Below are 6,361 nucleotides of genomic sequence, written 5' to 3' on the forward strand. Positions count from 1 at the left end.
ACTAACTTCGCTGACCAAGATATGGAACAATGGCTCATAAATTATATGATTTAGAAAATTTCCTGAATCTGCATCAGGTATGCAAGATATTCGGTGTACAATTAATTTCTTGACTTTTTTAACAACTTGAATGAATTAAAATTGAATTTATGTTCTAATATTTTATGAAACTATATCGTCACTAACTAAATCGGTTGATGAAAATCACGTCTTCCCCTTCAAATATCATAATTTAATTTTACTAAATTTTTGGAGAAAAATACATCAAATGTTAAAACATGTTATGAAATTTTTAAGTTGAATACTTTATGCACAAATCACATTTCTATCTGTTGGATTAATTTTTGCATTAAAGTATCATATTTAACTTGATTAAATAATTTATTTTTTCATATATTACGAAGGACAACCACGACATGTAACATTTTCTGAAAGTCATCTAGCCCACCAACGAACGAGCGGTAAAGACGCTGAACACGGGTAGTTCGGTCTGAGGTTCGAATCCCGCGAAAGAGCTGGCTGGATGGGCGTTTTCGTGGTTTTCCCCGTGTGTAATGTGTATACGAGCCAGTTTCCCTTAGAAGTCCTCCACAAAGGCATCCCTCCGTTTAGACAGATAGCCCTCGTGTGCTTTGCCATAACTGAATAATCCTAATCCTGAAAGTCATCTAAGAAGGTAAAATGTATTCAAGTAAGTATTTTTTTACACCTTTTTAGAATTAAATGAGAATGATACATAACGAAATGATTCTAAAAAAAAGAGAAGATTAAAAAAAGGTCCATAAAGGAAAAAAAATACGTGCAATTGAATCCAGTTAAATGATTTGCTGACGAAAGGTTCTGTAAAGCATTTTCGATATACAGTTAGATCTCAGTTTAGCATTTATTAAATCCCTGAAGAAAATTATCTTAAAATCCGCGGTATCTTTAAATCGAAAACTCTTTGTTGCATAATCGAGAAAATATTGTTAAGAATTTTATTATTACTATTTTTTATTATTATTGTCTATTTTTCAAAAGTGTGTTTTTGTTTTATTATTGTGTGAAGTTGTAACTATATGTCTTTTCTTGTGTGGCAACAACGCTTCTGTAATTCTTCAATTTGAACTTTTGGATGTGTGCCAAGTTTGATGGCGTAATGCTCTGGTGAAAGCGTCGATTGATTGTGTAGATGAAACATGTTGTTTCAGAACGTTATTTCTTTAAAATATGTAAAATAAATGTTTTGTTTTCTGAACTCGGATTATGCAAACGTTATTTAGTTTCAACATAAAAGTTTGGCGTCCGTTTGACAGGACGTTTGTGTGATTTCGAGTAGTTTTGATTTAGGCGTTTTGTTAAAATGGAGTTGTTAAAGGCAAAACGTAAAAGTGAACGTACTTCGTTTACGTTAACTACGAAGATTGTGGAAGAAGAATTGCCTACTTGTACGGATCCTGAGAGATTGCAAGTGTTGTTGGGGCAACTAATTGACAAATTTGAACGCTTGGACAGTACTCAAAGCAGTGTTTTAGAACAAACCAAGGAAGCTGATTTTGAAAATGAATGTAATACGGCTGAAGGATACAGAGATTCCTTTATAGCTTTAAAGGTGAAACTTCAGAATAAAATTGGACAATTGAATTTGATGAATGTTACTACAGATATTGCTTCACTTTCGATTTCGGATCCTAAAGAAAATAAAAACAGGAAGTTCAAACTTCCTAAACTTGAACTGAAAAAATTTTCTGGAGATGCAAGAGAATTTTTAGGCTTTTGGAGCCAATTCTCCAAAATTCATGAAGATGCGAATATTGTGCCGGAAGATAAATTTTTGTACTTAGTGCAAAGTGCAGTACCTGGCTCAAAGGCAGCTCAACTTTTGAACAGTTTTCCTGTTACCGCCGCGAATTATCCTAAAGCTATCGAGCAGCTGAAAGAAAGATTTGGTAGAGAAGACCTTCTGCTGCAGATCTATGTAAGAGATTTGCTTGGGCTTGTTACAAAGAATGCTACAACAGACAGAACGGCGTCGGACTTAGGAGTACTTTATGATAGTATAGAAAGTAAATTACGAGCGCTGGAAAGCTTAGGACGCACCAAGGAAAAGTTTGCTGATTTCTTGGGACCTTTAGTGGAGTCGTGCCTACCTGAGAATATTCTACGTGCCTGGGAGCGGAGTCGAACTTCTGAACAGGGACAGGAAAAGAGTTCTGAAAGAACGCTTGAAAAACTAATGTGTTTTTTATGGCATGAAGTAGAATCGGAAGAAATGATTAGATTAGCACAATCAGGATTTACTCATTCTGTTAAGCGTCTTAATAAAAATGTTATTTCAGGTAATTCAGATTTAGCAACAGCTGCCGCGCTGGTAAGTACAAATGAAACCAGTAAAGGTAAGCAAAATGTTTGTATATTTTGTGGTAAGCCTCATATGAGTGCTAAGTGTTTTAAAGCTGAAATTATGAGCTTAAATGAAAAGAGGCAACTTGTACAAAAGAAAGGTGTTTGTTTTTCATGTTTAAGAATTGGCCATTTAAAAAACCAATGTAAAGCCAATATTAAATGCCCCATTTGCAGTTGTGATCATATAAAATTTATGTGTCCTCAGAATGTTAGTTCTGTAAAACAAAATGACTCTAAGTTGGATGTTTCCCTTTCTAATAATAGTAAGAGCGAGAAAGTTTATTTGCAAACTTTATGTGTTCTAATTAAAGTTAAAGATCGAGAGAGAAAAATTAGGATTCTTTTGGATTCGGGATCCCAACGATCATACGTTGGGGAGAAAATTATGAAGCGAATGAAGACTGATCCTATTCGACAGGAGAAAGTAATTCATGGTTTGTTTGGGGGGAGGGAAACTGCGCCTGTAACCCATTCTGTTTTTGCTATTGACATAAGCAGTTTAGATAACACTTTTAGGTGTTGTTTTGAAGCTTTTTCTGAAAAAAAGATATGTGGATTTGTTCCAACAATCAAGAATGCTCAGATTATAGAGGAATTGAAAAGCAGGAATATTGAGGGACAAGAGGATTTAATTCAAAAGGCCAAAAGTCTTATGTCGAGAGGCAGATTTAATTTAAGGGGATGGGAGAGCAATGTTGCTTCCAAATATACTACAAAACATTCTGGGGGCACACCTCTTTTAGGAATATTGTGGAATTTAGACAATGATACTTTAAGGTGTAATATAAATGTAAATATGATAACTTGTGATACTAAGGTAACTAAGAGACTGATTCTGTCTATTGTACAATCAATTTTTGATCCAATTGGAATACTTGCACCAATAACTTTGCTTCCAAAACTTTTGTTACAAGAAACATGGAAGTTGAAATTTTCTTGGGACGAGGTATTGCCTCATGATTTTGTAAGTAAATTTTTTGTGTGGTTATCTGATATACTTTTGTTGAAAAATGTGGCAATACCCCGATTCATTGGAACCTTTGCAACAGTTGAATTGCATGTATTTGTCGATGCCTGCAAATATGCTTATGCAGGATGTATTTTCGCGAGAAGTGTTGATTCATGCAGTGTAAAAATTACTCTCTTAAGAGCAAAATCTAGAGTAGCTCCTATTAAGAATTTGACGATTCCTAGATTGGAATTAATGTCCTGTTGCATTGGATCCCGATTATTATATTCTGTTTGTAAAGCTCTTAATGATTTTGATATAAATGTAACTTTGTGGTGTGATTCCACAGTCGCATTATGGTGGATCAGAAATCCTGGTAATTGGTCGAACTTTGTAAGCAATCGTGTTAAAGAAATTACTAAGTTGACAAAACCTGAATCATGGAGGCATGTGCCTGGTAATATGAACCCAGCAGATGCGTTATCTCGAGGTTGCTCTGCTAAACAAATGATTAACTCGGGGTGGTTTAAGGGACCTTTCTGGCTAAGAGAAAGCCCTGAATTTTGGCCTACGAATATTGTTTGTCAGCCGAGCGAAGCTGACTTGGAAAAGAGGAAGGTAAAACTTATTAATGTTAACTTTTCAGAGGATACCATTCCTTGGTATGCAAAAAGAGTTTCTGATTATGAAAAAATGATTCGTGTAACCAGTTGGGTGTTACGTTTTATTTCTAACTGTAGGAAGAAGTCAAATTTGTGTAAAGAATCTAAACTAACTGTTGCTGAAATCATAAATTCCGAAAAAGTTTTGATTCGGTTGGTTCAAAGCTCAAATTTCCCTGACATTGGAGCTCTTAATCCACTTGATGTATTCATTGATAATGAAAATATTATAAGAGTTAAAACTAGAATATTGGAACGCAAAGACAATTCTGAATTTTTAACACCAATTTTGTTACCGAGTAAATGTATCTTTACTACATTGTTAATTGAGTCAGTTCATAAGAAACATTGTCATGCTGGAACTCAAATGCTTCAATCTATTTTAAGAGAAATATTCTGGATACTAAAACAACGTAAAACTGTGCGTAATGTGTTAAAAGGGTGTGTAATATGTCAACGATATAAAGCGAAACCGATGTCTTGCGAAGTGACTCCTCTTCCTGAAGATCGCGTAGGAGATTATAGGGCTTTTGAAATTTTGGGAGTAGATTTAGCTGGCCCATTGTTTTTGAAAGACGGTAAGAAGGTTTGGATGGCACTCTTCACATGCGCTGTGTACAGGGCAATCCATCTAGAACTGGTGACTTCGTTATCAACAGAATCTTTTCTTTTGGCTTTAAGACGATTCATAGCCAGACGTGGCAGACCACGAACTATTTATTCTGACAATGGGACTAACTTCCGAGGAACGTATAACGAAATGTCTAAACTTAACTGGGACATAATAGAGAATGAGGCAAAAATAAAGAGAATAGTATGGAAATTCAATCCACCAACAGCCTCCTGGTGGGGAGGTTGGTGGGAACGGCTAGTTCGCATGGTTAAAGAACTTTTAAGACGTTCTTTGGGAAAATCGGTTTTATCTTATGAAGAACTGGAAACCTTAATTTGCGATTGTGAGTCGGTAATTAATTCTCGACCTTTAACATATATTTCGGAGAACTCTGAAGATGCTATCCCTTTAACTCCGTCAATGTTTTTAATTGAAAATTGTACTTCGAATGTAGCAGATATAGATAAAATTGACTCTCAGCATTTTTTGAGAAGAATTAAATACCGCACAAAACTTCTTAAAGATTTAAGAAACCGTTTCCGAAAAGAATATTTGGGGCAATTAATAATGAAACAACCACAAAATAAAGTAACCCGGTTGCCTAAAATTGGGGAGATAGTCTTAATAGGCGATGATTTCAAAAAACGCTTGTATTGGCCTTTGGGTAAAATTATAGAGAAAATTCCTGGTCGGGATGGCAAAGTTCGAACAGTTAAACTAAAAACTCAGAATGGGATTTTCATAAGGCCCGTTCAGCGTATTTATCCACTAGAGATGCAACTAAGTGAAAATTATTTAGTTGAAGAGCCTAACGTTAACGACGATAAGAAAAACGATCAGACTGACGTACAGCATATAAAACAGAAATTTACGTCGTCAGGACGGCTTGTTAAGAAGCCTAATGTACTAGACCTTTTTAATAGGATAACATATGTTTTTGAGTCGTTTGCCACTGACTCAAAAAGGGGGGAGGATGTTGCATAATCGAGAAAATATTGTTAAGAATTTTATTATTACTATTTTTTATTATTATTGTCTATTTTTCAAAAGTGTGTTTTTGTTTTATTATTGTGTGAAGTTGTAACTATATGTCTTTTCTTGTGTGGCAACAACGCTTCTGTAATTCTTCAATTTGAACTTTTGGATGTGTGCCAAGTTTGATGGCGTAATGCTCTGGTGAAAGCGTCGATTGATTGTGTAGATGAAACATGTTGTTTCAGAACGTTATTTCTTTAAAATATGTAAAATAAATGTTTTGTTTTCTGAACTCGGATTATGCAAACGTTATTTAGTTTCAACACTCTTCTTGCCCTGTTTTAAATACAGGATATGTTAGCTAATCGTTTTTTTTTTTTTTTAATGTACTGTTCTGTTTTGTATACTCTGATACTTCATTTCTTATTTTAAAGCAGTATTGCGTTATAAATAATAGCGAATGCGCTAAAAACTATCTTGTCCTCAAACATTATCAGGCAAATTTTTGACGTATTATAGAGTCGTTTGCTTAAGAAAAAAGTGACTTCTTTTTCACCCATTCCGTATTTATCTTCGAAATTGGATGACTCTACATCCGTTCTTTGTTGTCACAGACTTCTTTAAAATGTACGACTCGCGAGTTTCAAGATTTGAAACGCAACTTATGTAGTGACTTTTGGAGCTGCATCAAACAAAGCAGTTAACTTGAGAATGCTGCGCAATACCGATATTGCATACCACCAACAGTTTCTGTGCTAGCATAAGCACGATACGGCA

The sequence above is a fragment of the Stegodyphus dumicola genome, chromosome 2 (genome assembly GCF_044657685.1).
Source record: "Stegodyphus dumicola isolate Sdum_Otavi_A_Nest chromosome 2, ASM4465768v1".
In the NCBI taxonomy this organism is placed as follows: domain Eukaryota; kingdom Metazoa; phylum Arthropoda; class Arachnida; order Araneae; family Eresidae; genus Stegodyphus; species Stegodyphus dumicola.